General features: G+C 41.1%; 1 long non-coding RNA gene across 1 annotated transcript in view; it reads left to right on the top strand.

Annotated features, from left to right (window-relative positions):
- The window catches only part of LOC123288210 (uncharacterized), a 76,800-nt gene extending 56,677 nt beyond the window's left edge, over window positions 1-20,123 (top strand). Inside the window, exon 6 of the long non-coding RNA XR_011506576.1 lies at window positions 19,237-20,123. This is a non-coding gene — a long non-coding RNA (uncharacterized lncRNA). The remainder of the gene's footprint in view (window positions 1-19,236) is intronic.
- The last annotated feature ends 5,098 nt before the right edge of the window (window positions 20,124-25,221 follow it).

The following is a 25,221-nucleotide window of genomic DNA, read 5'->3' as shown; positions in this document are numbered from 1 at the left end:
GGAGAGCCACCAAGAGTAGGCAGAGTCTGGAAGGAAGTTAACACTTGAAAGAAGAAAATAACACTGGGTGAGTTTCCTGTTTTCATGGCTTCTAGCATGAAGGCATGATCTAAAGAAGTAGAGAACTAGAAATGAGGAGCTCCAAATTTTATGTATAAACTCCTCCCAAATCTCTGGCCACTGAACCACACATGTGTGGGCAGATTCCAAGCAGCTTAGGCAAGGATAAAACAACTAAGCTGAGATTGGAGCTGCCGTCCAAGAGACAGTGGTTGCAGTTTTAAGTTCATCACTTGCTATAACAAAAGAAATCAACTTTATTCAAGGAAATACACAATATCCAGAGTTTGCACAATGTATCATTCACAATCTTCAGGATGTAATCTAAAAGTACTCTGCATATGGAAAATGTAACCCCTTCTCAAGGGAAAAGACAATCCTGAGAACCCAACTGTGAGATGGCCTAGATGATGGAATTATCAGACAAGGACTTTAAAGCATCTATTGTAACTGTGCTCAATGACGTAAAGAAAAATGTGCTTTTAATAGATGAAAAGAGAGGAAAAGTCAACGGGTAACTAGAAACTACAATAAAGAACCAGATGGAAATTCTAAAACTGGAAAATAAAATATTTGAAAAAAGAATTCACTGGACAGGCTTGACAATGGAATGGAGGTGACAGGGATGAAAGAGTCAGTGAATTTAGAGATAGATCAATAGAAATTTTCTAATCTAAAAGAAGAGAGAGGAAGCAGATTGGGAAAAAATGGACAGGAACCTATGGGACAATATCAAGTAACTGTTACCAAACATAAGGTAACTGGAGTTCTAGACGACAGAAAAGAGAGAATAGAACAGAAAATATATCTGAAAAATTAAGAGGCTAAAATGCCACAAATTCAGTAAAAGGCATAAATTTACAGGTTCAAGAAGCTTCGTGACCCCCAACAGGAATGAATACAAGTAATAACATGACTAAATACATCAGAGTTAAACTGTCTAAACCAAAGATAAGGAAGAAATCTAGAAAAAACATTATATACAGGGAAACAGTGATTCAAATACCAGTTGACTTCTCATCACCCACAAACCGGAAAACAATAGAACAACACATTTAAAGTTCTGAAGGAAAAATAATTGCAAACCTAGAATTCTTGATTCAGCGAAGACGTCCTTCAAGAATGAAGGTAAAATGAAAATATTTTCAGACAAAAGGAAAAACGATAATTTATCACAGTAGTTCTGCGCTATGAGAAATGCTACAGGAAGTTCTTCAGGCCCATGAAAACCTCAGAATCTTCAGGAAGGAGTGAAGAACATTAGAAATGGTTTGAAATTTTTCAGGATAAAATAATGGACAAAAAAATGTTAAAATATATAAGCCACTGAAACTTCATGAATCTCAAGATCCTAGTCTAAAAAGAAGCAATAATGCTATGAGGAATGCATATGAAGATACTTTGTGAAAATGTTGAAAATATAGTATGCCTATAAAGATGCCCAGAATCAGGAGAAAGTAACAAGATTTTAGTGTTGAGCTTGTCAATTTATGCAACAAGCATTTATTGGATGCTTGTTATTGCAATATAACATGCTACGTGCTTTATATTTTCTGCTTGAAAAAAAGAAAGTCGTTTTAATTTTAAAACTAATTTGCTAAAAATTGTTGACAAACAAGGATTTTAGGGGATTTAAGAACAAAGTGTAAAATAGCCAAAAACTGTTAAATAATCTACATGTACCTTTATTTTAAAAGCTACCTCCAACAATCTCAGTTATAGAAAATGAATCCGTATGTTTGCATATTACTTGCCTTAGGTTTTTTACGTGATTTGTCTTTGCAAAACAGTGTAAATGATGTTGAGCTACCAAATTATATTTTTGCCAATCTGTTTTCCTTTCAAACTACTCAAAGTATACATATCTCAGTGTTGCCTACACGACACAGAAAATAAGGACAAGGAAACCAGTGTTATATTTCTGACACCCAGAAATTTGCTTTGACTTCAGACCCACAGAAAGACAATGGGTACCAGCTATCTCTCTTTGTGACATTACAAACACATAAAATAGAAGATGTGTGTGTGTGTGTGTGTGTGTGTGTGTGTGTGTGTATAAACAAAAGATGCTAGGCACAAAGCTTTGCGTATTTTTAGAAATATTGATTCTGGGAGAGATTCAACCTTTATATTCTTTAAGTAGTTCTAAATATCCTTAGCTTTTCCTATTTTATCTTCCCTTCCCACTCTAGGTCGTAAGTTATTTCTACACTTGCTTAACTCTATACCCTGACAGGTTAGGGTCAGAAATTACAAATATTCCATACAGAGATTTCTTTATCACAAATCACTGAAATGTCAGTTAAAGAAAAATCATGAAAGAATATCGTATACCAGAGTTTTATCCTAAATTTCTCTTTTGCCTCCTTATATTTCTGTTTTCCATTCCTATCTTTGTACCTTCTTCCAAACCACTTTCTGAAATGGAAACAACTTTCCACCTCACTTTACAGAGATGTCTTTCCATCCTAGCGGAAAAAGGAGTTAGGGACCAATTTAGTGTGTATGGTGATCTAATTAACCAGCCATTACCTCTCCACTTGACTCTCAACTGTGTCGAATCAGACGCTATTTTCGTTTGTAGATGGTAGTTCGTGTGTTATAAGAGGAAGCAAAAGAGAAGTTAATATAAACACAGGTGTTCCTGTCAAGACTAGATTGTCAGTCTGGCTTGTTCATATCCTTGGCAAACAGAAAAAGGATATTTATGGGCCATGTGGTCTTTGAGTGTACTAATTTTGCAAAGCAGTGACTAGAACTCATTCATGACAGGCCAGACTATCTGACTCAGGCTTTTCTTTCGCTTGTATCTCCAGTGAATATCTGACCCACCCAAATCTTTTGTACCTTTTACGTAAATAAGTTTCAGACAGCACTATTCCACCAAGGCACGCCAATTTCCCAAGGAACTCCCTTTGGATTTCTTAACTTAAGAAAATTAAATCTTTTAATGATGCATTTCATCTTTACATTTTAAGGAGCCAGAAAAGCTGGATGATCATCATCCAAGAGAAACAGACACAGGCAATCCACTTTGCTTGCTGGTACACTCAACTAGAAGTATATTAGCGGTAGTAACTACCCAACAATTGGGATTGAAAGGATGGATTGCAGTGGGGAGCCTGCTTTACAAACATTGCAATTAGTACCACCTAGGTTTTTGAAGGTAAACTATGTAATAAACAAAAGATTAAATTAATACACAAGTTCAGTCCCCAAAGATAGCCAGATGACTGGCTACAACATCAGATATTTCTTCTTTGCCTTTGCAAAGAATCTCTCCTTTGTGCAGTGAGTGCTACAGTTGACATTTTCTGTGAGCATGGGCATCTGATGGTGGATGACAAGAACCAAGCAGCAGCCTAGCTAGGATGCCCTGAGGACTTTGAGCTCAAAGCCATGCCAGGTGTCCCCAGGGCCAGGAGGCACAAGGATCAGTAATCATAAATTGAATAAAGAGCAAATTTCACAAGCACAATACTGACCACATCACTGTAGACTCACGCTGCCCAGGGAAGAAAGGAGGGGATAGAAGGGCTGCAGGACTAGAAAGGTTTATTTTTTCTCTACCTCAGGAGCTGTGAGTGTCTAAGATTTCCCATTTTGTCTGGTCAGGTTGTGACAGAGCCACATACGTAAAGCCCTTTTGTTCCTACTTCACTGTTAGAAAACAAAGGAGCCTTTATTTGTCTCTAATGTAAGCAGCCATCTCTGCAGTGCGTTTGTCGTATTCCAAAACTAAAAGGCAGTCATCTAAACTAAGCCCCAGGCACAAAGGAAAATCTCAGTGCTGAAGACTGGGCCCTCAGGACAGACCTTCCCCGAAAAAAGCCTTCCCAACGCTCCCTCACTTTTTCCTTCTGCTTATTTTGTCTTTCCTTCTCTGCATCTAAATGCTGCATTTGTGTTTTACTAAGATTTCTCCAACTAACAAATAACTAAGCAGCCAAACACAAAAAGTCCAGGGACTAGAACATAGTGCCAGGACAACAGGCAGCATCCCTCCTGCTCTCCACCTCCTCCCCCAGGCTTGGAAGACAAAGAACACACTGTGCATTGAGCACCTAAGCTACTCAGACCTCTGTTCTACACCTTGCACTTGATGCTTTTCTGTGGACTTGGGAAGAATGCTCTCCTCATTCTGCAAATACTGTCAAGAGGTCTTCCTAGGCAACGGAGGGCAAAACACATGGTAGCCTGAAGAACGACAACATCGTGGGCGTTCTTGGTTTATTCAGTAAGCATGGTTCTTTCCAGTGTGGAATAAATCTTGATTTTGTAAATCAAATTCTATTTTAAAGTCCTAAAGAGCTCACAACTTAGAGAAACACTGTGTATATTACTTTGCTGAACCCCATTCTCTAAAGGAGCTCTTAACTGGGGTCCATGGTTCTCCAGGCATCTGGACATAGAATTTACAGAGTGCACGAACTTGGATGGGGAAAACATTCATCTTTATTTTCAATAATCACTCAAACTTTGTACTTTCTTCAATTACGACTGTAGGCACCAAAACACGGTATTAACAGTACCAGTAATTTTGTCACCAGTAGAGATCGCAGATATTTTCATACCACATTACTGTTATTGCAGATATCCCAAAATACCACTTAAGCTCATCAACTTGGAAATTATAGTCATTATTAGATTGCTGCTAGATCTTGTTATTTATTGTATTAGTAATGAAATATATACATATTACTATATCATAAATGCATTTATTTTATTGATGATGTTATTTCAATACAACTGCTTTCCTTTGCAATCCTATTATTTTAATTTATGTGTCTAACATATTATTTTAAGCAGGCCATAAGCTTCACCAGACTGTCAAACAGATCCCCAGCACAGTAAAGGCTAGGAACCCCTGCTATTAACTAAATGAACTGCTCATTCTTCCCTCAAATACATTTGACACTTTTGGTCAAAGCAATTTCTACTTTCAAAATATCTTCTTCCCTCTCTTGTTACCACAAATCAAAACCTTACCCACCCCTCAGTTTGTAGACCAAATGCCACCTCCTTCATGAAGCCTCCCCTGTTCCCCTTCCACGGGTCAGGATGGTATTTTGAATGCCTCTTTTTACATGATGACACTCTACCTTGAAACTATCTGCGGACACTCTGGATTCCATCCAGCTAGACTAAAATCACCTTGAGGGCAGATACCAGGTGTTCGTTATCACTGAGTGGCCAATAGTGTTGAGTGACCTCTTAACAACTCTGCCTGTTCTCAGCTGCCCTGTCTGCCACTGCCTCCACTTCTCTACATTTCTAAACCACTGAACTGCTGTTCATGTCACTCCTCTTTTATTGTGCAGAACAAAAACAAAATTCTCCATCTGGCATTCAAGACCCTTCCCAAACAAGCCACCTCCTACAGTTTAAGTCTATCTTTTCAATCTCTGAGCCTTATGTCTAGCCATTTCCCAAACTCCCGCAGTGTCGTATTTCCATGCTTTCATTTCTGACGGTCCCTCTTGCTGGAATGCTCTCTGTCCTTTTGGATGGAAAGGAGAAAATGACACCCTCAACACTTCCAAAATAACATTTATTTTCAAGGGGGCCCTGCCCAGATTCACACAGACAAGCCAAGCTGGTTGCAGCAACAGCACTGTTACCTGAGTTTTATCCCTGAAAAAGTTTATCACAAAATTCCATTCCAAAATGCTATGTTTGTGTTTTATCACTTTGTGACAGAGTTCTGAATAGTTCCGGGCCAGGAGTCAGGTTGAAACTATGCATCCACCTTACCTGTCACCACCTGAAATTCAAGGCCGTTGCCACACCCTCACCCCATATTGCTCTGGACTTCCTGCCCAGTGACCTAGCCCCCAAAGTTGACCTACATCCTAATTCTTTCTACCAATCTATATGGAATTTCCTTGGCAAACAAATGCCCCCATCACCATGGACTCACATAATGGAATGTTAACCCCAAGTCCCTCACAGCCATCTCTAGGAGATACTGTGAAGACAGATAGTAATGCAAGCATTTTTCCAGTCCACCACTGATCCTTCCTGCCTTCGATGAAACCCCCTCTGCATTGGAAACTCATGCCAGTTAGCTTTGCCACCTTCTACCTTTCCTTCTTTTCCTTGACGTCATTCCCTATTCACCTCCAGTGGCTATCCAGTGATGTCCAATGAGGATGAAAGCACCTGCTTCACAGTCTGCGCCACTTGTGCCATCTTCTGGGATAACTCTGGGTCACCCAACCCCTGATCTCAAAGTTCCGAAACCTTCTGGACTCCATCATTCTCACTTGCTCTGCACATCAGCAACCATTCCCATGGTTCATACAGGATCTTATCTCCATGTCCTAAATAATTATGCGTGATGCTCCATTCTCTGACCATCACCATCTATCTTTCCAGTGTTAACACTTGGTCATTCCATCTAAGCATTCTCTTCTAGCTCATAGAATCCTCCTTTCCCTTTATGTATTCAACTTCTCTGAGTCTAGAAAACAAAAAATAAAACACTTACTTAAGATCCTTTCTTCCCTACACAACATAATTTTATGCTCCCATCCCACCCCCTGAGTCTCACAGAAACCATAAGATACTTAGAAGAAATAGTGCCTTATTTAATCAGTATTCTCCCAGAACCTAATATAATTCCTGGTATGTAGTAGGTGCTTAATAAATGGACAATTCCATCTGGTCCCATGGGTTTTCTTCTATTGCCTCTATACACACAGATCTACACACTCAGTTCAGAATTCTTATCTGAGCTCAGATCCATAGTTCTGAATGCCCAGTAGACTTTTTTATATTGATATCTAATAGGAACTTCAATGACTCCCTGTGTCTAAAACAGCATTTAATACTCTCCAGCCTCACTCCAACTAAAAGTGTTGTTCATTCTAGCATAATGTTGGTCCCTACAACCTGAGAGTACTAATTCTGGCCTTCCCTCTTTTCACTTCTATATCAACTGGATAAGTCACGTATATTCTCCCTTTAAAAAGTCTTCTCAATTCCATATCATGCATGTCTCCATCCTGAGTCACTACTGACACTCCCCTTAGTTCATGCCATCCTTATTTCTCGCCTCAACTAATGCAGTAGCCTCCTGTCTTGTCTTTTCTCTGGTCTCCTACTTAAATAATATAATAGCTCTCATAGCCTTCTGGGTAAATTTCAAACTCTTTATCATATCAAATGATATGAAATGTCGAACTGTATCTATCTCGCTAACCTCTAACCAGTCTTAGTCCAAAACTCTCAGAGCCTGATCAAAGGAGCTGCTTAATAAATTGATGAACTAATATCTTTGATCACGTTTTCCACACATAAACTTTACACTATAGCCCATACCAAATTACATGCAGTTCCCCAAACACACCACACCTGTATCTTTACACATGCTCTTCTCTTCTGCCTGAAATGGTTTTCGGTTATCTTCCTGTCTACTTGAAAACTCCCACTCAGTCTTCTGGACCCAAATCAAAGGCTTCTGTAAAGCCTTGACAGATTACTTCCAAGAAGAGCTAACAGTCCCATTGCTGTGTCCCCAGTATGCCCATATCCATTTTGGTGCCTAGCTTACTTCACGGCTGTTTTTGTTTACCAATCTTGTTCCTTTATTAGATTGCGCATTTCCTGCTGGGAAGGACCACAGCAGATCTCTTTAGGTATCTCAGTGCCTAGGAATGGGCCCGCTGCAATGGAAGTGCTGGAAAAATATTGATGAAACAGATCCTTCAAGGCCCAAGGCAGATGTCAGCCCTCCTGTGAAGTTGCCTCATCAGAACATGTTGCTCCTCCCTCTTTGATGACACTTATCACACTCTGAAGACCCACCCCTCACAGTTGCAGGGCCCAGAGTGAGAGAAACAGACTGTTAAGTAAAATAGGCTCATTCTATTTTACCTACTTTGACAAACCACCTTCATGGCGACCTGGAAAGCCAGGTTGGAGTTTAAAATTCTTAGACTCTTCCAAGTTCTGGTTCAGAACCAAGTGGGTGGACGGAGTCAGCCCCTGGCTTGTGGCCCACTCGCCTTCTTTTCTTTTATTATGATGTACCTTATATGAATGCTTACAAGTACCCCAACCTGCACATCCAAGCTCCGTCCACATCCCTTACAAAGAGCTGCCCTTTGACGTCCTCCTCTTGCCCAGGGATGCTCACACCAACAGCATAAGTGGACCCAAGAAGGGAACCTGCAGAGTCCTAGAAGCTAACTTGAGCCATCTGGGCAGTGAAGTCCAAGGCCCTAGGTACCCACAGTGTCTAGAGCGGGGTGGCGTGGACAGTGAGTGGGCACCTCTCCTTAGCCCCACAGGCTCCTCACACCACAGAGAAGATAATATGGGGACTTTGAAAGGCAAGGCCCAGGGTAAGAGACCTGATGCCTGGGTCTAAAGGACTAGAGTGGAGTCATTGCACCCATGTCTGTCCTCTCACAGATTGTAAGCTCTCTGAGGCTTGGAAGTTTCTATCCTACTTCCTGGAAAAGGAACGGGAGGGTGCTCTCATCAGGCTTCTAACCCCACAAAGTATCAGCTTCACCCCTGAGAGATGCTGAATAAAGAGTTGTTTATTGAATGAATTAACAAAGACTCCTTTTATACTTTGAACATTTAACAATTCTAGCATTTGAGGTATTTATTGCTAACTTTTACATTGTTTCTCAACCTTATAGTCCCTCATGCTTTATCTTACCTAAAAGATGTTAAGTTGTAACAGGTTTTCTATTTTCCATAAAAATTCCAGTGTCCTAAACATAATGTGCGCTCAATAAATATTTGTCGGGTATTTTTTTACAAGTCATCCTCATTAACATATTGAGGTTTTTATTTTTTTCAGTCTTCTCAGGAGTCACATTGTGAGTCATAACCCAAATAGTAATGGTGACTATCACAAATGAAAGCTTCTGAGAGTCATTTTAACCAATTGTTAGTAATAATTTATTTTTAATTTTTAAAAACAAGTGTAGCTGTAACAATTTTCCTAATAAAACACATTAGCTATTGTTAATAGTGTTCAGCCAACTGAAAACTAACAATTGAATCTATGTTAATGAATCAGAGGAAAGAGTGAATGAAAAGAATAACATGTTTAAAAGACAATATTTGAGAAATTGAATTTGTTTGGAGTTGTCAGGAAAAAAAACCTGGCTGAAGGAAGAATTAATGATAATCCCCAGGGCCAGGACTTCTCACAACTCCAGGAGAGATCTGGCAAGCTCATCAAAATTAAAGCAGCCTTTGATTAATAAAAGGGACTATGGAGGAGATCATTTCAAAGGAAGTAGAGAGATCAATGCAAGCTTCTTGAACCTGACGTTCTTACAGCGACCAAAAAAAGAAAAAAATGAAGTCCTGGGAGCATTCATTCCATTGACACTGCCTTGCATAGTTCCTTGAATTTCAATAAAGCAGAGCAACCTTACCTGAATGAGTCTTGTCTCAGGAGAATCAGGGACAATCTCAGCAGAAGGGTGTGCAAGTCTCTTCTGTGCATTAAAGGATGTTTATTAATGGAATTATTTTATGTAACAGCTTTATTGAGATATAATTCACACACCATCCAAATCACCGATGTAAAGTGTACAATTCAGTGGGTTTTGTATATTTACAGGGTTGTGCAACCACCACCAACTCTAATTTTAGAAACTTTTTGTCCCTGCAAAAAGAATCTGTGTACCCAACCCTCCTCCCAACCCTAGGTAACCACTCAGCTACTTTCTATCTCTATGGATTTGCCTATTCTGGGCACTTCAGATAAATGGAATCATATGATATGTGGCTTCTTTCAGTTAGAATAATATTTTCAAGGTGTAACCCTGTCATAGCATCTATCAGTACTGCATTCATTTTTATTGCTGAATAACCTTCCATTGTATGGATATGCCGCATGGAAACTATGCTTTGAAAATAAAAATTCCATGTCTGTTGGTGCTTTTACCTAAACTCTCCTTAGAAGATCTCCAGGTTCTAGATATAGAATAGAATAAGTTCTGCCACCATGTGAACTTGGACAGTTACCTCTCTAACCTTCAAAGTCCTCACTTGTCAAGAGGAAATTATATTAGTTCCTACCTATAGACTTATTAGGATTATTATAACCTATTAAAGTCTAGTATAGTGAATTTCCATAGGAAGAACTCATTAAATATTAAGTTTCATGAGGGCATAAAAACTTTAACATCTTTATTTTAAACTTGATTGGATTTTTAATTACAAAAGTGATGCATGTTTATTGTAACCAATAAAAAATACAGAGATGAGTTTTAAGTTCATAATATTCCTCTCAGTTCTCTATCCATCCCCAGACGTTGCCAATGTAAAGTAAGGAGTATATCTTTTCACACCATTCTCTGTGCTCATACAAAATCATAAAACAAAAACTGCACACATGCAGAAGTTTTTCCCTTTTTCGTTTACTCTAATATGTACTATAGACATTACTTTGAATTTTACATTTTTTAAAAAAACTAAAAAACATCTGGTCATCTTTCCAGGTCAATACTTGTATATCTAACTTTTAATTTTAATAGTCACATCATATTCCACAGTATAAATGCACCCCAATATATTCAGCATTTCCACTACTGACGCACATTCAGATTATTTTCAGTTGGCGTTATAAAAATGCTGTGATAAAGCTGCTATTAGTGAGATAATAAATAGTAATCATGATCACAATTTTATTATCATTATATCCGTATCTTTGCATCCTCAAGCCCAGTCTAGGACCTTCCCCTCCCTGGGGAACATCAAGGAAGAGAATTTTTATGGGCCGAGGATGGAGACTCAGATTAACTATAATAATGGATTTTAAGCAGAAGCAATTTGAGGGAAAATAAACTAATTCAAGTGGACAACTCCAGGAACCTAGACCCTCAGGGAAGACACTACAGGGCATTCGGGACGGGAGAGAAAGGACAGTCGAGGAGAAAAGGGAAGAGAAGTGATCAGACTAGGACAGTCAGGGGCAGCAGCTTCCTAAGAAAGCACTGCTCCAAGCCAGCTGCCACCAGAGTGGCGGGTGAATTTTTGACCTTTTAGCCAACCTGGTCTTTTTCCTTAATGTTAAAGATAGCATCCTCTTTTAGATCAACCACTGCTTTCCGGAAATAACTTTTAAATTTTTAATTGATATTTACACTTTTGCAATTAAGCCTAATTACTCCATTTTAAAATAAATACATATATCCGAATTTATTCAAAACTGGGCAATGGAGATGTATGGTAAAATTATGTGACACGCTGAACGAATTTTAATATCATCCTGGAATTTGACCTTCTGTAATGTATTTCTCTATTTCACAGGAGAACCTGTCATTTGAATATATATGTTTATCAAAGCCTTTTAATGAACTTCTCTCAATGGGGTTTAGACACCAAAGTACTAAAATAGGAGCTGAAAATGATTGAATTATAAGGTATTTCACCCATGGCTTTCTCATGGCACAGACTCTGGGATACCTTACAGCAGCTCCCAGAGTCCCATGAATGAATTTACTATAAACCTCACATATGGCACTCCCTTTCCAAGAGGCAAATCAATTTAGAGAGAACACAGGGCAAATGATCCAGTTTTGGTTTTTTTTTTTTCTGAAAATATATGCTATGTGGAGAGAGTTTTTTTTTCTTTTCTGCTTTTTCTCCCCAAATCCCTCCAGTACATAGTTGTATATTTTAGTTGTAGTGTGGAGAGAGTTTTTATCCAGAGGGAAAACTTCTGGATTTTACTGGCTCACTAAATTATAAACCATTTAGTGGGGGGTTTTTTTAACCTAAGATTAAGCTTTCTTTCGTCTATTTGCAAGTGTAAACCAAAAATAGCAGACTGCATATAAGAAAAAAATATGCTCGGACAAAAAAGAAAATTTATACCCCAAGAGTCATGATCTCCCTTTTGCTGGAGTGTTATTTCATGGATTTTTTTTAATCAGGTGGTTTATCAAATTTCTGTAATAACATGAAAGAGAATAGCGATTGCCTACCAACCCTAAAAATTCTCACAAAAACTTGCAAGGGGCTCACTAAAGATAAGCAAATGCTGACAGCTGAGCAGGAGCAATTGCACAAAAACCCAGTCAGGTAAACACGTGTTAACTGAGATTTAATATTCCGTTACGGGATAGAAAAATTAATAACTCTTTTAATTGGCAGATTCTTTATTTCCTTTTACCAAGGTATAGATGGCCCCCGGAATAACCTCTACTTGTATTAAATCTTGGCAGCACACAGCTATTTCCTCTGTGGTCTTCGAGGTCCTGCCACCCTTCATCTTCCACAAGGCAGCACATTTAAATCTTTCCAGGGGCCTTTTAACCGGGCCGCCCTGTTTCTCTTCACAGAAGATACACGTACTGAAAGCCTGTTTGTCAGGAGCCATAAGAGATCTATCAAAGTCTCCTGACAGGCCCAGAGGAGGCCCACCTGCTCAGTTCCTAACCCAAGGATTATGAATCGTTTCTGTTGGTTGTGGTCTTTCCAACAATTTTGCAATCAACACATTTCACTCCTTATCCTTCATAATCAATTTCAGCAATAGCCATTTAACAGCAAGAGAGGCGTCAATATGACACAAGTTCACAACATTTCATAATCATATTGTAGGGGAGAAAGAAAATTTTCTCTACCCTCTGGGTCCTTCTGGCTGGGCTATGAATTAAATTGACATGAAACAGAATAACAGGAAAAAATCAAAGTTTTATAACATGTGGACATGGGAGACACTCAGGAAAGCTGAGTAACTCACCAAAACAGCCAAGCTGCCAGCTTAAATATCATCTTCAGCTAAAGACAAAGGAGGGTGTTGGGGGTAGCAGTTTGGGGCTTCAAAGGGGAGGAAGGCAATCCACATGGAAATGGAAAAGCAAATGTTTGGTAGGCAGAACTTCGATAAGGATGGGCTTAGCAAGGACCCTCAGAGTCTACTGACACCCAGAGTTAGCTATGGTGATGGGCTGTCCTGGGGGCAGGCCTTTTATCTGAAACTCTTTCAGGCAGAGTTTCTTTCAGTCTTTTGTCCTTAAAAATAATCAAGGCAAGGCAAAGAGATACATTTTGGGGTGGCCAATTCTCATCCCCCACAATATCTAACAGACCCCCTGTCATTAGCCCAGTATCATTGTATCATTTATACACGTCAGGAGTTAGAGGCGGCCTGTCCTTTAGCTCTGTGGGTTCCTAAGACTAAAGCAGAGGGTAGAGAAAGCAGATCTTCTCTCTAAGCCACCTTCTCCTGCTTCTCAGTCCCTCCCAGCCAGCCCTGCACATCCACGCTCCCTTCCTGATTTCAATGTTCTCCTTACATCCACACTTGTATTCCTCCATAGCCCTGCTGTTTCCCGAATGAATTAAGATTTCCCAGATTGAGTCCACACATAACCACCTGAGCTGGATCATTTTCCCTGAATAAAAGCTCTTGAATACCTTTTTGCAGCAGCAGGAAGAGGTCTAATTCATCTTTCTATCTCTAGGGTCTGGCACGAGTATATAGTAAGTTGTCAACAAGTATTACTAATAGCAATAGTAATATAAAGATAGAAAAGGAAACATTTCTTGAGCACTTATTTTGCACCAAGAACTCTGTTGAACATCTCATTGCATCAACTCATTTCACCTTCACAAATGCACGGCGAGAGAAGGAGTATAATTATCCCCACTTTATTTTTTTTTTTAAAGATTTTATTTTTTCCTTTTTCTCCCCAAAGCCCCCCGGTACATAGTTGTGTATTCTTCGTTGTGGGTTCCTCTAGTTGTGGCATGTGGGACGCTGCCTCAGCGTGGTCTGACGAGCACTGCCATGTCCGCGCCCAGGATTCGAACCGACGAAACACTGGGCCGCCTGCAGCCGAGCGCGCGAACTTAACCACTCGGCCACGGGGCCAGCCCCAATTATCCCCACTTTAAAGATGAAGACATTGATGTTTAGGCAAGTCATTTGCTCACGATCACACAACACCTAAGTGGGAGGAAAGAAGTTGAAATCCAGATTTATCTGACTCCAGAGCCCAAGCTCTTTAGTCTTTCTGATAAATTAGTTTAATTATGCACTCAAATATGTTAACCCTTAGGTGCTGCCAACAGAATCTTACAAACAGAATGAGATAAAGTCTACGCCCCAGAAAATATTTTGGCTGCTGTGATTTCTCTCTATCGCTGACAATTTTCAGTACCAGAGAACTACACTGCCAGCAGATAATGTTGTTTATGAGATCAGCTCTTATCTATTTTGGTGTCATGTAGGAGTGTACCAAACAGTGCACTTGCAATTTTACGCTTTGTTCTTCTTAGGGTGGGCTCCAATTTAACCAGCGCTTCAGAGGGGAGAACTGAACAAGACCCAAGCAAGGAACATGAAGTTGCAACTGGCTTCTAGTTCAATCAACATTTGTGATGCCTTTTACTTGGAGTTTATTCTGCGCCCAGTTGCCTTTCTTGCATAATCACCATCAGTTTAGTTTCCAGTGGGTCTGCATGCTGAGTAGCTGATGAGCAATTTCCAGGCGCTAACTTCAACCTGCAAACGGCCCCATCATTACTTCCCCTCACACGCACGCTTATGTTCCTAAGGTGTTATATAAAGTTCGGTTACTAAGCTTTCTGGGCTGTGAGCTGCCTGTCTTCCCGGAACTGTGTAAGCAAGAGGAGAAAACTGTAAGCCATTAGCTTGTTAGCTTGCTTCTAAGATTCAGAGACATGAAGCTTAACTGAGGTTTACTGGCAATTGGATTTGTCTTTATTCCAAATCCCTCCAGCTCTGGTCCTCTTTAAGTTTCTCTGAGTACACCTCTTCTTTTCCCATTTCCCAATACACTGAAGTTTCTTTTCTGGGACTAAATCATAAATTACAAGGTGTAATCCAAAAGAAAACATTTATTTTGGAGTCTCATTAACAACTCAGAGGAGAGTGATAGTGTTTATTCCGGGCATGATGGAGTGGACTCCTGCAGACGTGAAAAAGGCCAAGCCTTCTTCTTAATCCTTAAACACACATACACACATGGTTAATGTTCACAACGGCGAAAGTACTGCAGATAGGCAAAGGTAGGAAACACTTCACTATATACAGTTTCTTATTCTTCTCTTCAAATACCAAGTTTGAAGCTCCTTTCAGTTGGTGATTCACTGGCACCCTCGCATAATTATTTGCCCCACATGCCCAGTTTTAAGATAACTGTCTCTCAGCTCCAAAACCCAGCCCTTTCTACTCTGCTCTGTGACGCTGGGGCTAGAGCTCTGCAAACCACATTTCTCCTTTGCCAGGTGACTGTATCTTTGACTCTGCCAACAGGGGGTACTAGAGGGAAACTGCAAGGTAGAAGTCAAGAGAAGCAACATTCTTTTTCCTGTTTGTTTCCTGTTCCTGTTAGCATCCCCCTAACAGCGGCCCTTCATCCTGGAAGTTAGAGCTGGTTCCAATCTCCTGCTTCTTTCTGCCCCATCCAGAACCAGCCTTACCACCCACAGCCCCAGGGCCTCTCCCCCGAGCTGCTGAGGTATCTGGAGCTGGGTGGTACCCATTCCTCAGAGGTCTGAGTCCCAACTCTGTGAGACCCTCCTCTGAGCCTCTAGGTTCGGAGCAACCCCACCTCTTGCCTTTGTTCCCCAGCCCTGGGAGTGGTAGCTGCTTCTTGCAATTCTTACCTCTGTGTTACTTCAACGCTGCCTTTATGCTTCTTCTGAAACACTTTTAACCAATTCAGTCTTCTCTGTTGATCGCCCTACTGTGGTTTCTGTTTTTCTGACTGGCCCCAGTGGTGCTCCCTGCGTTAATCATACCCTGTTCCCTGCCTGATCCCTGAGCAAAATCCTAACCATTGTGCTCCTGCAAAATTTGTCTTCTAACTGCCATATCTTCTGATTCTCACACTGTTAATACCTGGATGGCAATTAATGTTAGTGGATAGGGGTAGAGCAGAGAGCGAGACATCAAAGATCCCAAACCCCAAGAACTAGAGGCACTATCTGAGTATAAATTCTTAGTTGGCTCACTTACGGAAGGGAGTACAGAGGGATCAAATGGAGAAAAACTCCCTGTCAGTCTGTTCTAAAGTGGAAATAATAAAGGAGACTTCTTACTAAAATACTTGGAAAAGAGGTTAGGAAACCAATGAGCTACACTCACATTTTAACAATTCCAGGAATTTGGAATGACATAATAAATAGGCAAGTTAGAAGCACTACCACTGAGTATTAAAAGGGTACCAGGAAGAAAATACTACCCAATGTTACCCCCAACCCCTCTCATTCTTTTCAAGGTCAATGAAATCCCACCTTCAGAGGTTCACTTTCTTGGCTTCCCTCTTAGACTTCTCTGAGGTCTTCTTCCAGAATGGCAGTGAGAGGAGAGACCTGGTAAATGACTTTCAGTCTTTCCCACTTCACTAATTGGCCTGCAGCCACATTTTACTCAAGATTGCTAGCTAAGATAAGAACTTTGAGAAAACGGGGCTATTTCATGAAAAGAAATGTGGAAGAAAAATCCTGGAGCAATCAGTAGGGCAAAAATACACACATTTCATCAGACACTCTTGAGTGCAAATTGTGGATCTGCCACTTTCTAGCCTGAGCTTCGCTTTTCTCAGCTGCAAAATGGGAGTGATAACGACCTTGCAGGGCATTACCAGGGTGAGATCTCACAGACGGAACGTCGTTGGCATAATGTCTTGGCAGAAAGTCACTTGGCCACAGAAGCTTTTGATTAAACCTGGCTTGGAGAAGAGGGGTCATATGTCAAGGACATTCCTTTAGATGTCTCAGACTCTAGCAAGCTCCCAACTTTTCTCTCATCTTTTGAAGCAGGATCAAAGGCCCGGCCTTGGCTCTCCATCTCCTCTTAAAGGTTCCCGCTACTCACCCTGATTCTTGGGGTTCCTCTCCATCTTCTCCAAGATTGGCTATACAGGAAAACATTCACTCCAGCTTTCTTGCTTTTTGTAGCCTCCAAAATCATCTGTGGGATTTGTTTTCCTTTTAGACATTTACTACTAAACACTACAGGAAGACAGACATAGAAGAACATAAAATTAACAAGATAGGAAAGGCTCAAAGTCCACAGAGTCCTTACTGTGGTGACTTATAGTTTCAGATTCATCTGGAAGGGTGACCTTGGGCTTCTGTCCTGTCATACCTGTGGGTGAAGGATAGGACAGCTGATGCCTTCTCTCCCGTTGCCCCTCATCTCAGGCTAAGAGGAAAAGAAACTATATTTCCTTGAACTTCAGAAGGTCCTGTGCCTCCGGAACAAAAGTCCACTCACCAGGCCTCTGCCCTTCCAGAGACAGAACCCCTTGGGGCGTTCTTTCACTGTGATGCCATTTTTGTGGGTCCAGGTAGCCTGAAGGGGAGGAATTTGAATTTGGGGAAGAGGGAAGAGAGGCAGACAAAAGGGGGAGAGATCTTCGAAAGATCCACTTGGGCTATTTCCCAGCTCCACTCGGGGCTGCCATCTGCAAAGGGCTTGATCATTCCCTCCCCTTCCTGCCTTCCCAGGATGTATGAATAATTATATCATTTTTTGTTGTTAATGCTGTCAAGTCAGTTCTGACTCCTAGCGACCCTGTGTACAGTAGAGTGGAACCCTGCCCCGTCTTTATGCATCCTCCTTTCACCTTCTGGCTCTCTATCAGACAGTGCTCCACTGCGATTCATAGAGTTTTCGTGGCCAGTTTTTTGAAAGTGGGTGGCCAGGTCCTTCTTCGTAAATTATATAGTTACTATGAATTACATCATTATATAACGTTTAACAGCCACAATAGCAAGGGAATAAGTAAGTCCAACACTTAATATGTCTCAGTCATTGTTATAAATGCTTACTTACGTTAATTTTCACAACACCATTAGGTAGTTATTATTACCCATTTTACAGTCACACTAAGGCAAGTAACTTGTTTGCTATCCCACCCTAAGTAAGGGGCAGAGCTGAGATTTGAACCCAGTCCTGTCTGACTCTGAAGCTCACATTCTTTTCCAGTATATTATGCTTTTCCAATAAATTCCCTCCCCTTCCTAATTCTTTGTGAGATTCTCTAATGCTTGGCAAGATCTCCCAGAATTTTTGCTATTCAGTGAGAAAAAGGTAAGTGCTCTCAAACAAATTCCCCAGCTTTCATCTTCTCACTCTAGCTGGAGTATTATTTCAATAGATAAGCCTGAATTTTAAATGTAGTGCTTGGATCTCAGCAATGAAATATGATACATAAGGACCCATGTGCTTTGGAACAGAAATCAAACCTGGCGTGGGGAGACACAGCAGAGGGCGAGCAAAGGCCAGACCGCCGCCTCATGTACTTTCAGCCCTTACTGATGCCTGGCTGGCTCAGACCTCTGCATTTCTCCCTTCTCCTCAACGTCATGGGCTTTGCAGGAATCTGTGTGTTCCCTTCAAAAGATACGCAGTATTGGGAGGTTGGAAGGAAGCGGGCCAAAATATTTTTTTCTTGACATTTTTGTTTTGTCCTTTCCCTGCACACTTTTTGTTTGTTTATTTGTTGTCTTTGAGATCGTGTTGTTTTTAATGACAATGATGTTCTTTGATTTTAATTCCCCTCTAAACTGGGTCACCTCTGAGCAAGCGATTAAGAGCCTTCCTGAAGTCCTTGTAATCCCTAACCTTGGGAAAGAAAAAGGGTTTTCCATATTAGTTGGTGTGTTGTCCCTTCCTCTCTCTTAATCCATGTCAAAATAACACTAGGAGAAGGTTCAAAGAGTCCAGGCCACAGTGATCCTGGCCACCAGGCCCCTGCACTCCAGCACCATTTTAACCTGCCTTTGTTTCCGTCCTACCTGCACCCAAGCGACACAGGCCACAAGCTGCAGCTGGGAAGAAAACTCTTGCCAGCTACTTCCATGGAAATAAGTGGCCCTGCTGAGACCATTTTGGCCCCAACCAGGTCAAAAACAATGCTCCCTTCTGGCCTCATCTTGCCTAATGTCCCTCTCTCCCAGCTGGCTGCTTGGGCAGGTTGCCTCTCAGCTGACTATTTACCCAACTCCACTTCAAATAGAAAGTGCCCCTTCTTGTTGGTCTAATAAAATTTCATCTGCTTTTCCAAGCCCCAAGGCAGAAGGAATTTTGGTAGAATTTGTCCAATAGCACTAATCTAATGAAAAAAAAGTTTTTAACATTCTGGATTTTTCTCAGACTTTCCTCAGTCAATTTAATTAATATTATTAACACTTCTTCTCTCTACTTGATTCCAGAAATACCTCCTGATCAACTACTACAAATTGGGTGTCGTGCTAGGCACTGAGCGGGCACCACAGACCAAGGCACAGACCCCACCTTAGCGGAGAAATCAACTCAGAGTGGAAAAAACCCACATGGTTAAACAATCTCCACTACGAATTGCTTGCCTGTCATGAGTAATACAGTCACCTGGCATTTTCCACCAAAATACTAAAAGATTCCTATGGTAAGACATCTCATCTCATAGGCCAAATCCAGTCAGCCCTGATCTTGACAGTTGATGTTTTCGCATGTGTAGGATCTGAGCAGAGCTGATAATAATGTCTATTAAGACATAAGATGGCAAAGTGTTGTCTTTCTCCTAACACACAAGCATGGAAGAGTTTCCGTTATCCGTTACACACACTGACAGTTTTTCTGATCCAAAACAGCTGTGGCCCTGAAAAGACCAGGGGCTGTGTTTTGATTCTGCTTTGGCGCCAAGTAAGAGCCTAGCCTTTGTGATGCCAATGTTGGCACCTTCTCTTGTGTCCCTCATTGGCACCTTCTTACATGCCCTTTCTCTGTTTGTTTATGTACATCCTCCTGACAACAGAAGGGGCCTGAAGGCCAAAACCAAATCCAAATGGTCTGAGGAAGCAAATCCTGTCAGAGAGGCTCCCCGCCCCTGGGCCTCGCCAAAGTGAGTGTCCTGCAAAGGCTTCAGACCCATCCTCTGTTTGCTTTATGCACAGATAATTAATGGGATTTTTGGGGGGTTTGGGAGCTTCTCAAAAACTGGCAAGGCACTCAGCAGAATATAGCATAGGTATCGTCCCAGTCACTTGGGGGACTTGCTGATGTAAGGCCAAAACGGGTACATGAATTTATTCAAACTCAAGTGAGAGAAAGAGGGAACTGTGGTTTGAGGAGCTAAAATGGGAATTGTACTTCAAGGGTAATGATAATTTACCCTCTCCCACTTGTTAATGAGGTAAATACATGGCAGTGCACACAAGGTACATTGGAAATGACATAGTAGAATAAAAAAAAGAAAAAAACTAACATTTGTGAAGAACTTTACAACATGCCTTCACTTGTAATATTTATTGAATTCTCCTAGCTGCCACACTCAGTGGGCCTTTTTCTCATGCACATTGTTACAGATGAGAAAACTGAGAGTCAGAAAGAATAAGTAACTTGCCTGAGGATCACCACAAACCAGCGACAGCATTTGGGCTTAACTTGCACAGCCTCCTGTGGTGCCAGGCTGCCCCTGGAGAGTACAGGCATCGTGTGAACCTGAAGAAGGGGCTCTTGTGCCCAGAGAGGCACATGGAAGACCCTATCAGGGTGGCCAATGGAAAGTAAAGTGAAATGATGGAGGGAGAATTTACTTGACCCAGATTGAGTAGAGCAAGGAAAAGGGCAAGATAAAGAATGTAGAGAGGAGAAGGCTAAAGGGTGATAAAAGAACGTCTAGTTTTACTCGGGATTTGGTTGCACTTGTGATTGAGACTCTCACCCTTATGCTCTCTTGTTCTCTCCCTCTCTCTGCCCTACTTCATCTTAGAAAACTACCCCCTGACCTCTGCAGCACTGGGCACTCACATAACAGGCAGATGTTAAATACAACTCTTCCTTTCTTCCTTTTGACTCATACTTTTGGAAGAGTCCCCTGAAATCAAAACCATAGTTCTAAAGATGCTGGACCATTCTTGAAAGACTTATAAGGAGGGTGGGAGTTGGCGCCTAAAACCACTTCTAGGCTATATAAGAATTTCAAGTTGGGGAGTCAGGAGAGAGGATTTCTTTGAAGAGAGTTATGAGTGCAATGTGCATTTCTCACCCTCACCCAACCCCTATAGAAGAGGCTTAAAGGGGACCATTTGAGAGCTAGGCCTGCATTCCCTGGAATTTGAAGAGCATAATGACAGGTCTATGACTCACACTTGCCCCTGCTAGAATCTCTCAAGCATACATCAGGTGTGCAATAAATATTTGTTGAATGATGGAACAGCTGAATGAGTGAGTGAAGAAATGGATGAATACCTAAGATGTGTAAAAGTGAGAGGTTGGGACTACAACTAATGGGGAGATAGGCACATTAGCTACATAACTGTCACAGAAAGCATATCCACACAGTTGCACAAAAGTTTGTGGAATGAATGAATACAGTGAGGAAACCAAGGCTATGTTAACTAAACATATTTTCATCATATTAGACATTTTGACAGAAAAGCCCTCCAAGGCCCAGGAGTTCTCTATATCTTCCTTAAATAACTCTGGCTGTAAGTTAATCCCTAGGAAGAAGACCAGAGAAAACACAGGAAACATTCTAGATGAAAAGATCTGTGGAGTTTAAAATGGTTATCTCTGGCTGATAAGAGATTCTAGTTCCTGAGTCTTCATTTATTTGCCTCTGTCCTTGTGTCATTCTTTCTTCTACTTCTTTAACCTTAACCCAGTCCTTGCTGTGTAACATCACTTGACAGTAGAAGGGAAAGGAGATATAGTCACACTCACTTCTCTAATCAGCACACTGAGAACTTGCTGCAGCATCTAAGCCCAGAGACCCAGGTAAAGTGTCCCCACTGCTGCCCCAGAACAAGCATTATTGTCTGTACCCATCAGCTCTTTTAATGACAAGGCTTTCCTGATTCATGGTAAAAATCCTCCATTTAATTAAGTAGTGAAACAGCATTTATAAGATATCCTAATACCCCAGAACAAGTTCCTGAATTACAGACCCTGTATCTGTGCTCCGCCACTTGCCCTAATAAACAGTGCGCTTCCGTAAACACACTTAACACAGCTACAGCAATAAGAGAGAAGTGTGGATGTTCATGAAAACATACATTTGAAAGACTGAATCCAAACAAAAATCATCAAGAGTGCATTAACACTTGGACTTTGAACACCTTTCACCGGAATGAATTCGCTAGTCCTCCCAATGCTTTCGTGAAGAAGGGAGATCAAACCAGCCTCCAAGATGACTCAAACCAAATCCCATCATACTTCCAATATTGGAGCTATCAAATGAAAGTAGCCAGGGTAAACAAGCATGGGTTATGTGATTTTCAAGACCTATTTATCCAGTCCTATTTGGAATATGGAGGGATTCCAAGGCAAGGAAATTCCAGAAGGCCCCATATGAGGAGCCAAACCTTTGATATAAACCTTCTGTAGCTCCTTGCTTCCCCATGCAAATCTCTCATTACTCCATCCAAATAACTTTCAAACCACAGCTTCCTCTGTGTCCTGCAATAAGAAAATCTGTGCACTTGTACCGGGATAAGCAACGTGCTAAGTACCTGCCCTCACTCCCCCTCACTTGGAGAGGAGGCCTGAATCCATCAATAGCTCAGTTCAGCTTGTTCCTGAATGGAAAGAGGAGGATCAAAGGGCCAGAAATATTCATTTATGGGGAAAAATAAAAGAATTAAATATGTAGAACTTGGCCAAATGACTCCTGAAGGGAGAAATAAATACTCATGAGCATTTGAAGGGTGTAACCAAACACCACAAAGAGGGACTTTTTTTTAAGATGGTTTAGGTGGCTGTAACCTGGAGAGACTACAGGAAAGCAAGGGAAAATCTGAACGATGAAGAAAATTCTACCTTCAGCAAGGGCTGTTACACAGAGGGAATTGGTGTCAATACAACCTCTAGATTGTAACATTTATTCTCTAGAATTCACGTGTTTCCGTTTCCAATGCATTTCTCAGATGTGTTTGTTTGGACTTAGAAATATAAGTTTGAGTACTGCCTCTTATGTCTGTATTTTCTGTGTGTACTTTGTTGCCTCTTGTACCTTTGCTTTCTTTGTACTTCCTGCATGTACACCCTACGGTGTGATTTGGGAATGGCCTGGTCTTGTGGCACTATAGGCCAGCAGGTGTGCATCACTTGTTGGAACAAACAAATAAGCTCTATAGTGGTGATTTTAGGAATAAAATGTCAAACAAATAATCCTGCCATATTAGTGACTTCAGCACCTCAAGCAGATCTGAAGTAAGTTCTGGAACACACCTAAGTGCTTCTCAGTCTTCTCCAAGCTCTCTGGAGGACAGATAGGTGAAGTCAGCTGAATATAGCCAGAAAATATATCTTAACAGTTTTCTCCTGAGACACACTATATGGCAAGTCCTTCTGGAATTTCTAGATGGAAAGAAGGATGTACAGTGAGAACAGCTTTTCTGAGTCTTTCAACACATTTATACCCAGATGGGTTCAGTGCAAAAGTGAAAATTATTTTTTTAAAGAGCAAAGAAATTTCAACAAAGGTTTGGTTTGAGTTTCCACTAGAGACTTAGGCCTCTCCATCACCGGGGGGGTTTATGAGGGCCTGTAAGTTTCAGGAACAAGCTCTTACTCGGCTCACGCTCTGCAGCAGCAGGAGCACTGAACCAGAAGTCTGTAGAGCTCAAATCCCTCCCTCATCACTTAAATATCTAGATGAACTTGGATAAGTCAACTTTCCTTTCCAGACCAATTTCCTTACATCTAAAAGTGGGAATTGGGCTAAACTGGTAGGGTTTTTTTTAAACATTTTTCTCATTTTTTTCTTAGGCAGCAGAGTCCCTTTTCAAGTATAATATTACACAAAAGTCCAGTAATATAAACTGGATCAAAACCTTTCTAGTTAAAGCAACACTGAGTGACCTAGAGCTTGGCCACCTACATCCCCCACTATAGGTCGTGACCCTCAGTCCTCCCTCAGAAACCCCTGAGGCACCTCTGTGGGATACCACCCTCCCCAGAGAGAACCTTGTGGAAGTCACTGGATTACATGCTCCCTCAGATTTTTTTTCCAACTCTAGTTTCCTATGGATTTAAATGGCAGCCAGCAAAGAAGCAAACTGGGCAGCAATGATGCAGTTGACCCTAAAGACCCCACTGATGAACAGATTAAAATGACTGAGGAATTGGTGGCCCAAAGTCTCCTTTAAGGTTCAAAATCTAAAGAAAACAAACCCAGAAGAGATACATATGAGGACAGAAACAAGAAAGTTGACATTCAACTCTCTCTCTCCCTCCTTCTTTCTCTCCCTTCTCCCTCTACTTCACACTCCCCAGACCAAGGCCCAGGGAAAGCCCAAATGCCAAGGCAATTGCCTGAACCCATGCCTCATGGGATATAACTCCAGGAAATACATGTTCAGGAGCTGAGGCCAACAGGTAAGCCAGAACTCGGAGAGGAGAGCAGAGAGAGGCTCTAAAAGAAGCACAGAGGACCAACCAAGAGGAAATTCAGGTGCTCCTGGGGTTTGGCTGCCTCCAGCCTTGGGTGTGAACATGCTGGGAAGAGGAGGGTGCCCAGGGCAATCCAGAGCAGAGAAATCTGAAGGCTTCCTCCAAAAGCTCTCCTAGCAATTTAGGCTGGCTTCACAGAAAAAGGGACCACTTATCAACCAGTCACCTGACTTGAAGATGATACTCTTACACGCAGTTGTTAGGCATGTCCCGCCCATCAGAGGGCAATTTGGCAGTACCTACCAGAACTTAAAATCTGCATACCCTTTGATGCAGCCATTCCACTACAAGTATATCTTACAGGTAGACTTACACGTGTGCACAAAAATATCTGCAAAGATGTTCACTGCAGCATGTTGCAGTCACAATAGACTGGAAATTACCTAAATATTGATTGATTGGGATGGAATAAATATATTTAGGTTAGCTCATACGATGGAGTACTCTGGAGCCATTAAAAAGAATGAGTCAACTCTATCTTGATGACAAGGAAAGAGATTTCACACCTAATGCTAAGTGAAAAAAGCAAGGTGCAGATATTGTGTACAATATAGTATATTATGTCTTATGTAAAATGGATATGTATGTATATATGTATGCTTGCATATTCACAGAATATTTCTAGAAAGATACACACAAAATGCTAACAATGGTTACCTTTAGAGAGAGAAATCAAGGTGGGGAGTATGGCAATATCTCTGGGAGGAAAAGGCATTTGTTAAATACCCTTTCATACATTGATTTAATTTCTTTTTATAATGTGC

Source organism: Equus asinus, chromosome 10 (genome assembly GCF_041296235.1).
Source record: "Equus asinus isolate D_3611 breed Donkey chromosome 10, EquAss-T2T_v2, whole genome shotgun sequence".
In the NCBI taxonomy this organism is placed as follows: Eukaryota; Metazoa; Chordata; class Mammalia; order Perissodactyla; family Equidae; genus Equus; species Equus asinus.
This window is presented reverse-complemented; position numbering and strand designations above follow the sequence as displayed.